Source organism: Phragmites australis, chromosome 11 (genome assembly GCF_958298935.1).
Source record: "Phragmites australis chromosome 11, lpPhrAust1.1, whole genome shotgun sequence".
Classification (NCBI taxonomy): Eukaryota; Viridiplantae; Streptophyta; class Magnoliopsida; order Poales; family Poaceae; genus Phragmites; species Phragmites australis.
In genome coordinates this window covers 6,624,796-6,643,292 of record NC_084931.1, presented here as the reverse complement: position 1 = coordinate 6,643,292, position 18,497 = coordinate 6,624,796, and the positions used below count along the sequence as shown (strand labels likewise).

The following is an 18,497-nucleotide window of genomic DNA, read 5'->3' as shown; positions in this document are numbered from 1 at the left end:
ATTGACATATGTAGTGGGTAGAATTATTTCCTAGGGTGTAAAACATTGTTTTAGTAGAATAGAAACACTAGATAAACCTAGAACACATTTAGATAGAAATTGAGATAGATTTATTTTGTAGTTTTGAGGCTTAGTTTTAAGTGATACTAATTCATACCCTCCTTTGGGCATCAACGCCTTATAGCCATCCAAAACTTAAAATCGTTGAAGCGTGTTTTGAGATGAAACCTCAGGGAATGTTGTTTTCCAAACACTACTACAGAAATAACCTTCAATGCTGGCTCCAAAATCACCTTTACTACCGGTTTAAGAGCCAGCAATGGGTAGCTACTGATGATAGTCAGATGACTATCACTGTCGGTTCCCAAGCCAGCAATGTTTCCCCTTCCAGAAAACAAAAAATAAATAAAATGAGTCGGCTCAATTCCAAGCCAATTTGGCTGGTGCTCCCACCATTGCTCCAGTTGCCGCTTGACGCGGTGCTCCTGTTGCCACCGCCACCGGGCACCGCCACCACTGGAGAGGAAGCCGGCGTCATGCCTGTTCTCTAGCCCTGGCCGCCTCACCCTGCGGCCGCCACCACACCGAGCAGCTGCCCTCACCACCCCCACCGAAGAGCCCTCATGGAGTACCTCATCGAGCTCAAGCCACCCTCACCGCCGCCTGCCACCTCACCCTACGGCCGCCACAACACTAAGGAGAGGCACTCACCGCCCCTATCAAGGAACCATCCTCACCGTCGCCACGCGTAATCACAATGCCCTAGATAGAAAAATGCGGTTGCACGAAGGCCACCGCCACAACAAATAGCACATAGATCCACATCACACAACACCGAAGGTTGTCACACCACAGCACACAGATCGACAACACACAAATCCTTGTTGCCGACCATTGCGGTCCATCAAGCTCACCCATGGCCTGAGCTCCTTCCTCTTCCCGAGCTCTCTCCTTCTTCATCACGCATGGCCGAGTGTTGCCATCAACCCCATCTCCGCCTCATCTCCTCCCTCTTCACCTGGGGATGAGGGAGAGAGGTGAGGAGGAGGAGGACGGTGGCCAGGTACCATAGTGCCCCCACATAATGAATCTCGATCGAGATCGAGTTTCAGAGAGAGAGAGAGAGAGAGAGAGAGAGGATGGGATAAAGTGGAGAGATTGAGTGGATTTGAGGGGATCGAGCCGAATGTGTATTATCACTGCCCCGAGCGTGAGCGGATGTGAGGCTGGGTGAGCCAAAACCGGATTGAATGAGAATTTTTTATCTAGACACCTTATCACTGCTAGTTCAAATTAAAAAACAGGCTGTGATACTATCAATGCCCTTTTTAATATGAGCCGATATTGATAAGTTATTTTCACTTCCAGCTAGTTTCTAGAACCGGTAGTGATACACATTTTTTTGCGAGCCGACAATGATAGTATTATCACTGTCGGTTTAGCAATCTGACAGTGATGGGCTGGCATATAAAACCTATTTTGTAATAGTGAAATGACGATTGGGCTGCAGTGGTATACAGTGACGACCAACTTTATAAAACATGGAAGGACCATTAGTTAGTGTTGCTCAGTTAGTATACGTGCAACTGGAGTGTGACTTACTATAATTGAAGATGCAGTTTGTAGTAGCACACATGCATGCATGCATGCACTGATGACAAAGCAAAGAATCATACTTAGAGCTTTTTCAAAAAAAAGTTTGCTTTTGGCAGCAAGATGTTGCTTGCACTGCACCATAGTGTTATTCTAATGAATTGTTAACTACATTACCTAAAATGGTCTGCGAGCTTGCATGGTCTAAGTGCAACGGTAAATTTGTAACCACTGCAAAATTGGGTTCCCCCGGTTTTGGTATATATCTACAAAAGCCATCTGATCCTTACAATGGGCGATGACGTTTATCTGATTATTTTATCGTTGTCACAGGGGATAATGTTATCTAACAAAATTGTTATTGAGTAGCTGGCTATGTTCTTCCTATCGTTACAATAGGTGATAATATTTCCAAATACTAACACTGCTTTATCTAGGGAAGTTGTCTTTATGCCTCAATGAAAACTTTGCAATCCTCAATATTTGCAAAAGACATATTTTCTAAATTAATCGATCATATTTTGATTTCTTAGCCGATTAGTCTCAAGCCTTTCAGTTTTGGAATATAACTTTATTTTAGTTCTCTCACGCATACCTGCTTCATGAGTATCGCCCGTCTTTATCCTATGTTTCTTAATTTGCAACATGTTATATTTGGTTAGAAGAGTTCTCCACGATTCTAAGTTGTAATGTATAAGTTTGGCTACCACATTAATTAGTAACGATGTACAAGATATTGTGATGGTCCATTAGCTCAATTACAACTAATATATACCTAATTGAAATGAGTTTTATTAAAGGAGTCGAACCTAATATATAAATTGATGTCGGACTCAATTAGTGAAGATGTGAAAGAAATAGGAACATTCATGAATATTTATTTATCTTTCCTTCCTGATAAATAATCCTAACCAATTGTCATTCTCATTTGTATTTCCAATGGCTTGATAGCATGTCAGCTAGCCGTGTAATTAAGCCATTTTTGATAATCACAGTGGCTTTAGAAATGATTTGTTTCTGGAAGCAAAATGTCGGCTAACCATATCAATTCATAACAAAGAGGATAAACCCAATGCGGGCTGCTACTTATCTCGTCAGTCCATCTCAAAAGATAGATGGTGATGAAATTCCAATGAAATTGATTATTAGGTTGGCCATATATACTGTTTCATATTGCTACAGATTGTATCCATACACTACCCCAGAACCACTTTTTTCTGACAGGAAAAACCATCAGCAAAGGTCCACAAACCACATTGGAAGACCTTCCCGTCAGGGATGACCCGCCAGGGTTCAAACATCAGGGATAGGCAGGCATCCGTGACGGAAAACCATCACAGGTGATGTCTTACGTCGGTTTTCGCCTTACTCTCAGAGATGATTTCCTGTCGGTTCTAATACAATCACAGAAGGTCTTTCCCGTCGGTTCCAGCACCGTCATGAATGACCTTTTCCGTAGGCTCTGACACCATCACAGAAAGTGTTTCTGTTGGTTCTAATTATACCATCACGGAAAGCATTTCCTGTCGGTTCTAATACTGTCATGGAAAGCCTTTCTTGACGGTTACGTTGCAATCCGCCTACTGTTGCCCAAATGTCAGGAAATAGAAATGATTTGTCCATAACAATAATTATGAATATAATTCATGAACCCACACAGGTCAACATGTGATGAAAGCTACATTCAAAGGTCCTCATACATCATATCATTAAAATAGCAATGGTATGTTCATACATCAAGTCTGAAAGCTACATTAGAGGTTTGGCAAAACAACGTCTCCCATATAGTTGATACATAAGACAACCAATGCACAAGGGCAGTCATACAAGTGATAGAGCAATGCGCAAATGGCACTTCTAGTCATGAACTATATGCACAGTACCAAGAACAAAATATTTTCCACACCACAAAATACTTGCTGTCATCATGCCAATCTCAAGACCTGCAACAAGGTCCTAGGTTATTCAATGACCATCACTATTGTTGTCCACATTATTGGTTGAAGCGTGAGAGGATCCATGTCCACATTATATGGAACCCTGGATACAAGCCATTAAGAATAAGGGGCCGCACTCAAGCTATATGGTGTAAAACTATAAGTTGCAAAGCCGAACTTTACATTCCTTACCTCTTGTGCAAAGTATGCAAAATCTGCATCAAATTGCTTCCATGCCTCTCCATGACATGGATGCAACATTTTCCTAGAGCTTCAGAGGCAAGTTTCTTTGTGTGAATGCATTAGCTTTGCTATTTCCTCTTGTAGGGCTCGACTCAGCTTGCCCGAGCTCAAGCCAGGCCCAGCTCAACTACTTGACTGAGCTAGAAAAGTGCTCAGCTCAAGCTCATAGCTGGCTTGAGCCAGCTCGGTATGGATTGTGAGCCAATCTGCTGGAGCCTAAAGCTAGTGCTTCATCTTCTCTTTGCATCAGCTTCATGCCTTCACCATCTTCCAGATGCGCACCTCCACGGGAGCTGCGGCCTTGCTATCGACACTGCCGGAGCTGGTGTCGAGCAGAAGTGACACGACGAGCATGAGCAGTTATGAGTCCATCACGACGACTAATGTGCAGCGCTACCTTGGTAACAGTGGTGGCCTTTCCTTTAGGGAACCAGAGTGGGGGCGACAGTGGCATGGCCACAAGTGGGATGACGACTTGCGAGCAGGCACAGCCGAGGAGGGCAGTGGCACATCTATGAGTGAGGAGGAGGAGGCGTTGACCTGGCTTTTCCTCTTTGCTGATGGGGCACCGAGGCGAGGTGGGGGTGGTGGCGTGGACGCTTGGCCGCGAGCGGGCGATAGTTGAGGAGCGCGGTGGCACATGCGCATCTGTGTTAGCGAATGCAGGAAGCGTCACCGTGTGGACCTGGCCTTTCCTCTTGGCAACCGAGGCAAGAGCGAAGGTGGCATGGCCATGCCCCACGGGTGGGTGAGCAGACAGCACATGCGCGAGAGCGCAGGATGACGACCGGTGGACTACCAATAGTGGTCCAGCAGTAACCGAGGAGGATAGTGGACGGTGGCACATATGTGGCCATGTGGCAGCTGGCCTCAAGGATTTCGGAATTTCGTTACTCTGTGGTGGGCACACGTGGGCTAGCCCGTTGGAGCTTGGGGGCGGCTAAGCACTGAGCTCTTTGGGCTGGGCTGACAATAGTGCCAACGAGCTGCTCACGAGCTAACTCGGGCTCAGCTTATTTTTGTGCCGAGCTCAGGAGGCGGCTTGGGCTCAACTCGGTTGGCCTCTAAGCCGAGCATTTTCGAGCCTGAGCTAGCTCACGAGCCTGGAGCTTTATTTCAGCCATATCCTCATGTGCAACAACCTTTGTAACCTATCTGTATTGGGCAAGTAGTGCAACACTTTATGAGGGATACTATTTGAACCATCCTTGTAGTGGGAGAAACCACATATGTCACATTTATCCTTGTCACTATTTTCTTTATAGAATAGCATGCAGTTATTATAACAAGGATCAATTTTATGATATGGCATACCAAGGCCCTCCAATAGTTTTTTAGAATGGTAGAAGTCCTTGGGAAACATGGAATTAGGAGGGAGGAGTGCATGCATGAGGTCAACAAAATCATCGTAACATGCCACTGACTGATTCTATTGAGATTTAATGGCCAGTAGACGAGCAACAACAAAAAGTCTAGAGTTCAAGGTTTTCTCATGTACGAGCTCATCAGCACTATCAACCATCCTATAAAAAGCTTAGGCATAGACCACTGGATTCTCATCAATTGACGGTAGGTGATCACCAGCTAAGTCAGCTATCATATCGTCCATCTAGTCTGTCTCACTAAATCCCTCAAGTTCTACCTCAGACCAAATGTCATGGTTCTGGTTTATGGGCCTCTCACCATGCGCTGTCCAAGTTTGGTAATTTTCCCTAAACCCATTTTGACATAAATGCAACTCTATTTTTGACCTTTTGTGCTTAAAATAAATTCTGGCACATGGAACAAGGACGCTAGATTGTATTAGACTCAACTAAATGACGTATTGAGAAAGCATGATACAAGAACTCATTTGTTTTCTCAACCCATTCATTTTATGGCCTACCAAGGATGAAGCTTCAGAATGGCATAATATCACAATAATTGCAGACAGCGAGCAGCACATCCAGCCTACAAACTGAAGCGAAGATGCACTCTAACGGCCAGCATAGCCCTCAAACATAGGTGCTCATAAATGAACATACAGCAAGATGTCACATGGAAGACCAATAAGAAACCCACCAAAAGAAAATGGCACATGCCTCTCAGTCACCAAATAATGCAGGCTATAGCTACACCCCAACAGTTAAGAGCTCTAGAGAACACAAGCAGGAGCAAGCAGCCGAGGAAGAGCCTTGCAAAGGTAGAATGAACCACAATAAGATTCAAGCAACCATGCCAACTATCTACGGTACCAAGAAACCTAAACACACAGCAAGAGAGCACAATTCAACCATCGTTACTGAAACAAAATAGCCAATCCAAGCAACAACATAGGCTAGTGGGAAACACAAGTAGTAGGAACCAAATTGACAGATTAACAATTTATCTTTTTAGAGCATTTTACAAAATGTTTCTCCTATCCCAACTATGTTTCTTTATGCAAATAAATTAGCATCAGAGAAATGATTAAAAATTTTCATGAGGGAAACAACATATATTATCACAGTTTTGAGTGATGGTTACACAGGATGGCAAGAAAATTGAGAGAGGAAGAACTTACAACCAATGGTTCACGATGTTTAGGATTTGAGGGTTGTAGGGGGCAAGTTGGCAGCAGCACTGGGGCAAAGCTGATGCCAACGGTGGAAATTCAAGAAAATATATGTCAGGCAAAGGTTTCCCCTCTCCTAGCTTGTGTATAGGCAGCACAATTTGCCTCAGACCAAAAGCAAAACATTCTCCATACAAGAAAGAACACAACGCATGGATCTTACCCTCAATGTTGCAGAAGCTTGGAGTGGCGGACGGCAATGGCAAACAGCAAACCTGGCAGCCACCGCAAATGGCACAAACACCAATGCCCTACACACTCATGGCTCATGGATCTGAAAGCTTTTTGGGTTCTAGGTGGCGAAGGTGTGGTGGCGGCCGATTGGTGGGTGGAGGTGTGGCAGTGGCCCATTGGTGTGGTGGCAGTGCTGGTGGTGGCAGATTTGATGGGGCAGTGGTGAGGAGCGAACGGGAAGGAACGAACAGGAAGGAGACAGAGGAGCACGATGATTTGGGGGAAGAAGTCACGGGCAATAATGTTGGGTCAGATCACTGGATCACGTGCGTGACCACTCCGGATTCCTCGACCACTTGAGCGACCAAAGTATGGAAGCACGCCAACTCACGACCACCAGTCACGACTAGCTTGAGCAACCAGTCGTACGTGCTCGACCACGACTAGTTTGGCTATCCACCGTGTCCGTGCTGCTCTCGATCACACCGATCGACCAGCGACGTCCAGCTACTCCTGAGTCACGTACTACTCGGCGAGAATGAACTCGCGTATCTCAATGAGAACAATAAAACAAGGCAAAAACTCACTGGAGGAAATTTTAGACTCTATTCAACTAGTGACTTGCACGACTCTTTATCTTGCTTACAAATTAGAGATTACAACTCATATTTATAGAGACCTGCTAACTCCAAATCCTAACACGAATCATGCCATCCCACGAACCGATTCCAACTCGAACTCTGATACTCCCGTGCATACCACATGATCGAACTTTGCAAGTTACGACCAGGATTCTAGACTTCAATCGAGTCCCCGAGGCCCACGACAAGGATTAAGTCCAGCAGACAAGAAGTGGGCGGGATTGCTAGTGGCGACAGAGGTGCTCGGGTGGTGGCTTACTGTGGTGGTGGAGGAGCTCGTGGTGAGGACTGGTTGCAGCGGTGGTGAGGACTGCTGTGAATGGGAACAAGGGATTTTAACCTTCACGCGCCTGATGCCTCTAGGCCATGCTCTTTCATTTTTCATCTGCATGTCAGGTCTTTCTGCCACATGGGCCAGTCAGAAGGGTTGAGCGCCCATCCCGTGCCAAGCTTCTTTCGAGCACGCGCAAGGGGGTGCCCCTGACAGCAGAACAGCATCCCGGTCGTTGTTCTATGCAGGTTAGGGTATGTTTCATGCTTCATGATGTGATGCCACTAATCGTAGGGTAGCCCGTAGCGTCACGGAAAAATTGATTTGGGGTAGTGATATGTAAATGAACAATTTACAAAATGTGGAAGGACCATTAGTTAGTATACATTATATGTGGAAATGGACCATGACTACTATACAAACTAAGATGCATCATCGCATATATAATGCATGCACTGATGACAAATGAAAGAATCTTACTTAGAGCTTTTTGAAAAAGGCTTGCTTATGGCAGAAAGATGTTTCTTGCCTATAGTAATCCAATGAGTTTTTAACTACATTACCTAAAATGGTCTTCTTGTGACCAAGGTCAGAATTTTTTAATTCATATTATTTTAATGAAAAATTGCAAAAATATTATTCAAACTCAAAAAATCCTAGATTTAGACGTTTGTCAGCACACAGAGTGCCGACTAGGGATCCATTGGTACTTCGAGTGCTGACATCCCACGTGGCAAGTGGGTCGGGGACTGGTTAGCACATGTGCCCGATAGGTCCCCTGGATCATGTGGACAGGTGTGCCGGCAACATGAGGTTGGCTGACAGGCCTGTCAGTAGTCGGTGTGCCAATAGGTTTATAGGCACGCCGATTGCTGACAAGTTATTTTTAATGGAAAAATACATCATTTTCCCAAAAATAATATTTTAATGAAAAATTGCAGTGGAATCATCTGACCAAAATAGTGGAATATGACATTTTTAGTCTTGCAAACAGCCGACACAATGGCATGTACGGTACAATTTCAAACTAACCTAGCCATGTGCTAACTCTAAACCTAACATGATTTAGGGAATTTAAACATGCCGATTACTACCGATATTCTACTGAGTGCATCAGGGGTATTCCCTTCCTCGTAGCATTTGGTCTTGCTTCACACACCCTACGTATCGTCTCACGCTTCCTCTCCCTCTCCACCTCACAGGTCTCCTATGTCTAGCAGGTCTACTCCTCTCTCAACTTCCGCTGCTCTTGAACACATTTACTAGACTCTGCTCAGTATCCAATCATTGTACGAAGTCACAGAGTGGTGGTGGAGACTAACGATGGAGAACAAAATGATCAGTGCTAAATGATAGATAGTTGACGAGTTTCATCTAGGTTTAATCCATCTAAAACCTTGCTAGAATATCTAGTGTTTGATATAAGAAAATTTCAAGTGGCTTTGGTTTGATCTCGAGTAGTTTTTTGGTCAACTCGACTAGGTTTTGATCTACTTGATTCTAGTTGATACAATCTGGTTTGACTAAGAATAATTCTTGATTCACATATCCGATTGAGTCAATTCTTAATGGAATTGTTTTGTATTTGAATTTAGTTTGTGCTATCCAAATTTGAGGGCAATCGGACCAACGGATTTTTCTCTATATCATTTTTACTAGAGCGTGCACAATTAGTTTAGAGTGGAAAACTGAGTTTAAATCGATTTTTGATTTGGTGAGTTAATCTTCGAATTTGGTTTCCACAATCATTCATCCCCTCTGATTGGGTGTTTAGCGCATATTCGATCCTACAATTGGTATCAGAGCCCTAACCCTTTCCAATTGATCTTAATCAATAATTAGTAACATGACTCCAATTGATCGTTTCGATGGAGTTGATTTTCAGTTCGAGAGGTGAAGATGGAGGCCTATATCTATGCATAGGGTTCTGCAATTTGGGAAAAAGGTCTACAAGCCATATGTTGTTCTGAAGAATAATGAAGTGACGACACATAACATGTCAGCCATCGAGGCAAATAGCAAGGCAAGAAACTTGATCATCCAAGGCTTGGGAAGGAGCGACTTCGACCGAGTGATACATCTCAAATCAGCGTACGAGATATGGAAAGCACTCTGTGATTACAATAAAAGTTCATCTACCATTAAAGAGGTACGTCAAGATTTATATAAGAAGGAACACATGATATTTGAGATGAAGACCGTTGAGTCTCTCGATGATTTCTTTGCTCACTTTAATAAGATCCTTAGCAATTTGCATGATGTTAATGTTGCATATACTAATGCTGAAAATGCAAGACAACTGCTAGGAGCTTTAGACATATCAGTATGGGAGATGAAGGTGACATCTATTAAAGAATTTACTGTCATGAGTACACTTACATTAGATGTTCTTTATTCTAAATTGAAAACTTATGAGCAAGATATCTTTCTAGGAAAAATGCTAATAAATCAATTGCTTTGGTCTCTCAACCTTACATGTCTCATATTGAATCTTCTTCATCAAGCTTTTTTTTATCTTCTATATCTTTACTAACCGATGATCAGCTTGAGTTGATACCTGAAGAAAATTTAGCAGTACTCTACTCGTTTCTCTAAAGCATTGCAGAATGTGCGTATGAGAAAGAGAGGAAGTGGGGGTCCTCAAAGATGCTACGAATATGGTGATATCAATCATATTCGTTTCAATTGTTGTAAGCTTGCAGAGAAGGCATCGAAAGAGGAGAAGTAGAAAAAGAAGTGCTCGTTCAATAACAAGAAGAAGAATAGCTTTCTCAACTGTAAGGTTGTGCATTGAGTTCTTTCAGCACTTGAACAAGTCAACTTGAGTGACGTCGATTCAGAGAGCAACGAGGATGACAAAACATCCAAGAGCAAGATATTGTGTGATTTTATTGGATTTTGTCTAATGGCAAGCAACAAAGAAAGCTCAACCGAGGATGAACTTGACAGCGACGCTAATGAGGCTTCTCGAGCAAGGAAGGAGAACATTTAGCTAGTCGATTCTGAATGCTCATGCCATATGTCCGGTGGTAAGAATTGATTCTCCTCCTTTGTACGTGCATCTCGTGCTGCAAGTGTTACTTTTGGAGATGCTTTTTCTATATCAGTTGTTGCAAAAGGTACAGTGCAAGTAAATGGCAAGTTCGTGTTCAAGGATATTGCTCTAGTTGAGAACTTGAAATTTAACTTGCTTTCTGTCTCATAAATGATTGATGAAGATATTGAGGTGTGCTTTAAGAAAAATGAATGTAAAGTCTTAGATACTTCAGGTGATTTGGTTTTTGGAATCTCGCATTTTGGAAGAGTTTTTAAAGCTGATTTTGATGCATCACCTTCATCTAAGCTTAGATATCTTGTTGCTAATGTTTCTAAATATTTATTCTTTTGGTATCATAGACTTGGTCATATTGGTCTAGATCATCTCACTCGAGTTAGTGGTTTAGATCTTATTTGTGTCCTGCCTAAACTTAAGGGTGATAGCAAGTTGGTTTGCTCTTATTGTAGACATGGTAAAATGTATCTAGGTTTACATCCACCTACTACCATAGTTATGACAAATGCGCCGGGTCAACTTTTACACCTGATACTGTTGGACCTTCTAAGGTTCAATCTTTTGGAGGTAAATGGTATGTGCTTGTTATTGTCGATGACTACTCTAGATATTATTGGGTTTACTTCATGGTATCTAAGGATGAAGCTTTTGGTTATTTTAGAAGTTTATTTCTTAGATTGTCTATTGATCTCCCAAGATCTTTGAGAGAGATTAGAAGTGATAATGGAACTGAATTTATGAATCCTCTTTTGATCACTTTTGTGCTGCAAAAGGAATTAAACATCAATTTATCACCTAGAGTATCTCAACAAAATGGTGTATTTGAAAGGAAGAATAGAACTCTGGTTGAGATGGCTAGAATAATGTTAGATGAATTTTCTACTTCTAGAAAATTTTGGGTTGAAGCTATATCTACTGCTTGTTATGTTTCAAATTGTGCTTTCTTGAGATCTAAATTGGGTAAAACTTCATATGAGTTGCGGTTCAGACATAGGCCTAGTGTATCTCACTTTAGAGTTTTTTTGTTGTAAGTGCTTTCTGCTGAAATCTGGAAATTTGGATAAGTTTGAGTCCAGATCAACTGATGGTATTTTTCTTGGATCATACTCATGGCTATCGTGTGCTTGTTTTGGATACTAACAAAATTGTTGAAACCTGTGAGGTTACTTTCGATGAGGCTAGTCTCGGAACTAGATCAAATGATACAAGTATAGGAACACATATTCAGAGGGAGTCCGAGAGCATATTTATCGATGATGAGGATGAGGATGACGATGAAATTTTACTTCTGATGATACAATCATCTATAGATCCCTTGACACCTTCGATTACTTTAGCTACAATTAGACATCCTCAAGCTACTACATTATCTGTGCATGTTGAAAGAGAACAAGAGATTGCTTCTGGAGTCAATGCCCCTTTGCACCTTCAACGGAGTCATCCACCTGACCAAATGATTAGAGATTTGCATGAACAAGTCACATGGTCTAGGTTTATTAATTCTAATTATCATTCTCACTCAACTTTTGTTGCTTCGTTTGAATCTAAAGATGTTTCACATGCATTAACTGACAAATCTTGGATCAATGTCATACATAAGGAACTTGAAAATTTTGAACGCAACAAAGTCTGGAAGATAGTCGCATCTCCTCCAGCTCATACCCTGTTGATACTAGATGGGTTTCAAAAATAAACAAAGTGAGGATGGTGTTGCTTTTAGAAACAAAGCTAAACTTGTAGCTCAAGGTTTTACACGAGTAGAATGGCTAGATTTTGAGGAAACTTTTGCTCAAGTTGCTAGACTAGAAGCCATTAGAATTCTTTTAGACTTTACTGCATCTAAAAGCTTTAGATTATGTCAAATGGATGTCAAAAGCATTTTTCGGAATGGCTACATTAATGAAGATATTTATGTTAATCAACCACTTCATTTTGAAAATCCTAAATATCCAGACCATGTATATAAGCTATCTAAAACTTTGTATGGTTTAAAACAAGCACAGAGCATAGTAAGATAGGTTAAAAACTTTCTTGCATGAAAAATGTTTTGTAAAGGGAAAAGTGGACAAGACATTATTTGTACTCAAGCATTGTAATGATCAACTGTTTGTTCAGATTTACGTAGATGATATCATCTTTGGTTGTTCTTCTCATGCTTTGGTATCCAGGTTTTCAAAAATGATGAGTGGGGAATTTGAGATGGGTATGATGGGTGAACTAATGTACTTTTTAGGTCTTCAAGTCAAACAAACCAAAGAAGATACTTTTGTTCATCAAGGTAAGTATACACGAGACCTCCTACGACATTTTGAGATAGAAAATAGCAAGCCAATCGTGACACCCATTGGAGCGACAACAACACTTTATCTTGATGAAGATGGTGAGCCGGTTGATCAAAAAGAGTATAGATGTATGATTGGGTCAGTTTTGTATCTCACTGCTTCAAGTACAATTTGATGTATGTTGTGTGCACGATTTCAAGTTTCTCCATGTGCTTCACATTGATAAGCTATCATACGGATTCTCAGGTATCATCATGGCACTCAAGATTTTGGCATTTGTCTTTCTACTTCTTTATCTATTAGCTTAAGAGCTTTTTCTAATGCTGATTTTGAAGCTTGTAGAATTGATAGAAAAAGTACATCTAGTACATGTCATTTCTTGGGTAATCCTCTTGTTGCATGGTCATCTAGGAAACAGTCCTATGTTGCACAATCTACTGCTAAATTTGAATATATAGCTGCTGCTAGTTACTGTTCATAAACTCTTTGGATAGTTACTACACTTAAAGATTATGGAGTTAATTTAAAGAGTGTTCCACTTTTCTGTTATAACAGTAGTGCTACAAGTATTGCTAAAAACCTTGTGCAACATTCTCGGACTAAACAAATTGACATTAGATTTCATTTTCTTAGACACAATGTAGAAAAAGGGAGCATTGAACTTCTCTGTGTGCATATTGAACGCCAATTGGTACACATTTTCACAAACACTTTGGATTCTTCTCATTTCTCTTTTCATCCGGGAGAACTTGATATTATTCATCCTATAGGATTGTTTTAAAGGGGAGTTTTTATATCTTGAAGCTTGTCAGAGTTTAAAAATGAGAAAATAATGAAATATGATAAACATCATATCTAATACATATATAACTTTTAAAGCCAATGCTTATGTTATATGGGAGTTTTTGCAGCTTCATATCTATATATGTAGGATGTAGTTTTTGTCATGACTTTCTAAATCGAATGACAACTTGAATTAAATCTTGTCATTGTTAAACTCTCTTGATTTCTTTGATCTTTGATAAAATGTTATATGTGAAAGAATTAAATAAATGAAGAAGTGCTGAATAATAGTTGATAGGAAAAAGATCAAGGAAGTAAGTATTGACGCACTTATTCTTTACGAGACTACTTATCATTGCACATTGATATGAACTTGGAAGAAGTCGTGTATGACCATAACCATTGTCTTAAGCTTCTAATTGTCTTTATGACATAGGCTTGGCATGGTTGGATAGAATAAGGCTGATGGTGCATATATTTCCTTGCAAAAGAATATGAGACGTTCTTGACAGCACAATTGGTATCTTGTTACATGTGATTTTAATCAAAACAATGATATACTTTTAGTATCCATTTTTTATAGCATATAAATTGAGGATTCGAGTAGTTGAGATTGTGAGTGACCTTGCCTTGCAAATAAATCATTAATTATACTTGATAAGTTGCGCTCACACTATATTTTTATATTTGTAGACGTGTTGGTGTAAATATTCTTGATAGTGTGGCTTGATTGAGTATCTGTTATATATGTGGCTGATCTACGATACTCATTGTGATAAAACACAAAAATTGATTTTCTCCAAAGGCAAAGAGAGGAGTCAAAAGACTAAAGGCTGGTGTTTCATTGTCCAGACCAAAGTGAGCTGTTTATTGGAAGTACTTCAAGGTGATCAATGTTCCATCTAAGAAGGAGAGAGGGTTATGGTGACCAAGGCAAAGTGCAAGTTCTGTCATAGAAGTTATGTTTATAACTTGGGGGGGGGGGGACTTCACAGCTTAACCATCACACATCACATCAAGAAGTGGCCACAATATCTGAACAAAGTGGCAAAGGCTAAAGCTCAAGGTATGCTCAACTTTGATCCAGATGAGGAAGGATCACTTGTTGTCAATCCTACTGAATATGATCATGAGCACATATGAAATTGATTGCTAAGATGATTATTATCCATGAGTATCCATTTAGGATGATAGAGCATATATGGTTTAACATATTAATGAAGTGGATGAATTCTAACTATGAATGGATTGGTAGAAAGAGTATAGGGAAAGATCGAGGAGCAATAGGTAGATGAAGGAGAAGTCCTTAATTATGTATGTGTCTCCTATTTAGAATTTAAATCTAAAATCATATTATCGTTGTTTTTTGTCTATATCCACAAGACTTGTGTGAGTCATGAGTGTGATTGTGTGAACTACTGAACTGAACTGCTACTTTTTTCTGAATTGTTGGTGCTGCTAAACAAAACTGCTAAAGCTGAACTGAACTGTTGTTTTCTGAACTACTGAATTGAACTGTTGCTGTTATTCGACAGTTAATTTTCGTATTCACAGGCTCCTTTTTTCTGAACTGCTGCTACTGTGATGCCGCTTGCCACTTGCCAGATTGCATTCCCCCCAATGTGATGTTATATTGAGATAGATCAGTATAAATTGATGCATCTAGCTTGCGAGCCAAACAAGCTAGCTCGAGCTTTTAACGAGTCGAGCCGAGCTGGAGTTTTTACTCGTTTCGCTAATGAGTCGAGCCGAGCTAACTCGTTTCACTAACGAGCTGGACCGAGCCGAGCCGAGTCAAGCCAAGTGGCTCGTTGGCCAGCCCTACGTGCGAAGCCAGACTTTGCTTAGCTGAGAAGCTGAAACTGGGTTAGAGAAAGCTCTTATACTTAAGCAAACCTTCTTGTTGCATATAACAATCATAAAAACGATACTAGCCGCATTCACCCTTTCCGAACGGTGCTATTTAACTCAGGTATATCTCTTGAGCTACTGCGGTTGCTAGCTTGTAAATATAACACTATGTAGTCCGTAAATAAAATTTCATGGTTAAGCTGAAATTATGCCGCCGAAGGAAACATTAACTAGCCATTGACACTCCAGGATTTTGAACCGGTAATCAATCCGCACCACTCTCTAGTAACTAGTTCAAGTGTAACTAACGGAGTGGGGAGAAGCAGTCTTACGATGAAAAATAATACTCCAGTTTAAGGTATTATAGATTAAATCTAACCGTTTATTGTGCAGCTCATGTGCTACTGCCGGCAACAGGGCAAGTTGGTGCTCGTCTACGACTACATGGTCAAGGGTAGCCTCGACAAGCACATGTTCACTGCCGGCCAGCCAGCGCTGAGCTGGGAGCAGCATGCCAAGATCGTCCAGGGCACCGCTTCTAGGCTACTGTACAAGCACGAGGGGTTGGAGCAGGTGGTGGTGCATCGCTACATCAAGGCCGGTAATGTGCTCCATGACGCCGAGATGAACGGCAAGCTTAGCGACTTCGGCCTCGAGCTGCTATACGACCACGACAGCAACCCACAGATGACGCGCATTGTCTGGACGATTGGGTACCTCGTGCCGGAGATGAGCAAGACTGGCAAGGCCACCACGAGCACCGATATGTTGTCCTTCGGCACCTTCATCCTCAAGGTGGCCTGCGACAATGCAAACTCACCGTGGCTCGTCGACCTCGTCCAATCCTTGAGTCCTGGAAGGGCGGGAGGATCAAATATGCGAGGGACCCAAGGATCGAAAAGTCTGACGAGGATGATCTCGAGCTGGTGTTCAAGCTCAGGCTACTCTGCTCGCAGATGTTGGAAGGCGCTGCACTGGTGCCAAAGATGTTGCAGATAGATCTAGGCAGCAGCAGTAGGATCTTCGGGTACAACAAGTCATTTGATGAGTTTGTCACCATGTTCCCAACGACGTCCGAGACCACCACCGTCACGACACAGCCGTCTTCTTCAAACTCCGACGAGCAGTAGCAGCTGATCTCCAGCTGAGTAGTGAGTAGTGCCACCTTCTAGTGTCACCAAATTACCGAGTTTCAGTGTTGTGTATAGTTTGACTGGGTTGGAAATGAAATAGGTACAGGATTAGGTTTTGTGTAAATTTTTTAAAAAGTAAGCTTAGGATATCATCGGCCATTTTTGGGGATGATGTAGTGAAAATGGCCCTATTAGGTCATGATTGTGATTTTTGTGATTAATGATAACATAGTCAATGGAACTAACATGTTTGTCAAGAATATATGTTAGTAGGTCTCATGAATGCAATACATGAAGAAGCCACTGAAGCCGGGACAAAGTTTGGTTGAATTGGAAAAAGTCCCAGGAAAAATGACTACATCGAATGGTCTGGTGTTTACATAGTTGAACACGTTGGAGCATTGTGTCCAGAGGCATTTGACCTCACCGGAAATTCCGGTGCCAAGTGTTTGCTAAACAACGGAGTACTTCTTAGTGACACGTGGCCAAAATGGACACAAGTGTTACGCCGGATGCTCCAGTGCTATGGAAGTGCACACACTGGATAATGAACAGTGCAAAGACGAAGAAGAAATAGAAGACCCTACTGGATAGTCTGATTATTTATTTGAACACATCAGAGGAAAGCACTGGTGCATTGTTCACAAAGGGGCGAATAGAGTGACCTCACCGGAAGGTCCGGTGCTCTGAAGATGTGGACACTGGAGCATATTTTCCAGAGAGGGTTGCATTGGCTCGGCTGGCTGAGGATAACTCACCGAATGGTCCGTGGTGAAGTGATGTCCACTGGGAATACACCAGAGCAATTTACACAAAGAAGAAGTTGGCTCGGATGATTAAGGTATATTCACTGCAATGTCCGGTGATGATGTTGCAGTATACACCAGAGTATACGGTGTTCACAGAGGCTTGAGTGGGGTTCCAACGGCTAGATTGTGAGAGTGTACTGACTGGATAATCCGGTGTTAGTACTACTGTTCTCACCGCATCATCCGGTGTTAACAGCTTTTTAGAGCCGTTGGGTTAACGGCTAGTGCGCGAGTTTGAGACTATGAATACCCTTCCACTCAGTCATTTGTGTGTGCTGAAGTCCAGAGAAGTTCATATACACCTGAGAAGACATCCGAGCCACCAAATTGCTTAAAGTGATCATCCAAGGTGATTAAGCACAGGATTAGTGAGTGATTAGTGATTATAGGCCTAGAGAGTGAGTTGCCAGGTGATTGCTGCCTAGAGATTGGATTAAGGAGTGATCTAACAGTGTACCCCTTGATACGTCAGCACTTTAGAGTCTTGGTGACTCGCCGGCAAGTTTATTGACCCTTCGACTTGGTGTGGAGCGGTGGCAAGGCAATTGTGCGGGGACACGGAGACCCTTGCCTTTGTGGCTCAAACTCCGAAGTGATCACGGCGACGAGGAAGTGGAAGAGAGGCTTGTGGTGAGACCTTGCCTTGGTGGTTTGGTGGCTTATTTGGGTGGAGGACTTGTCTTTGTGACTTGGTAGCTTAAAGGTCGTAACCGGGTGCCGACCGGGAGCATATCCTTTGTGAAGCTCTGACGTGGACTAGGGGTAGCATTCATGTTATCGATACCACGGGAAAATATTCTTGTGCCAAATTTGCTCTCTCTACCTTATTTACATTTTCGCATTTACTTACTTGCAATGTACCTTCTTAGATAGGTTGCAAACACTTTGATCGGTAGAGTAGACTCACTAGATAAACCTAGAGCATATTTAGATAGAAATTGATATAGATTTATCTTGTATTGTTTTTTGAGCCAAAATAGTTTTAAGTATCCTAATTCACTCCCCTCTTAGGACATCACCAATCCCTACAATTGGTATCAGAGCCTCGTGCTCTTGATAGGCTTAAAATCCTAGAGTTGTGACATCCGGGGTTAAGATGGATTCCCATAATGCTCTACTTTTCGATGCCACAAAT

The 18,497-nt window shown here is 41.9% G+C and overlaps 1 pseudogene; it reads left to right on the top strand.

Moving 5' to 3' along the window:
* Positions 1–15,804: 15,804 nt before the first annotated feature.
* LOC133883985 (L-type lectin-domain containing receptor kinase IV.1-like) lies at positions 15,805–16,550 on the top strand (annotated as a pseudogene).
* Positions 16,551–18,497: the final 1,947 nt, after the last annotated feature.